Below are 640 nucleotides of genomic sequence, written 5' to 3'. Positions count from 1 at the left end.
ATCCTATATATTCTCCAGTTAAAGGCTCAAAATATCTGTTTAATTTTTAAATAAAGTATGTTCTAATTCCATCTCAATTAGTACCCCAAGGTGGCATAAGCTTGGCCAGTGAGTGGTCTTCAAACTTTCTTTGCAAAACTATGTATTCACTAGTACATTTTTAGGTTGGCATTTAGATTATTTTCATAAGATTTATATTAATAAACCACATAATTTATCATCAATTGCACATGTATATGTAATCGAACATACAGCTAACCTTTGAACAACATGGGTTTGAACTACACAGGTCTGCTTGCATACAGATTTTCTTCCACCTCTATCACCCCCGAGACAGCAAGACTAACCTCCCCTCTTTCCCCTTCTCCTCAGCCTACTGGATGTGAAGATGATGAGGATGAAGACCTTTATGATGATCCATTTCTACTTTGTGAATAATAAATACATTTTCTCTTCCTTATGATTTTCTTAATAACATTTTCTTTTCTCTAGCTTACTTTATTGTAAGAATACAGTATATAATACATAAAACATACAAAATATATATCAACTGTTTATGTTATTGGTAAGGCTTCCGCTCAACAGTGGGCTCTTAGCAGTTAAGTTTTGGGGAAGACAAAAATTATATTTTTATTTATTA

This window comes from Propithecus coquereli, unplaced genomic scaffold (assembly GCF_000956105.1).
Source record: "Propithecus coquereli isolate 6110/MARCELLA unplaced genomic scaffold, Pcoq_1.0 Scaffold986, whole genome shotgun sequence".
In the NCBI taxonomy this organism is placed as follows: domain Eukaryota; kingdom Metazoa; phylum Chordata; class Mammalia; order Primates; family Indriidae; genus Propithecus; species Propithecus coquereli.
The sequence above is the reverse complement of the archived record's forward strand: the minus strand, read 5'-3'. Positions refer to the sequence as shown.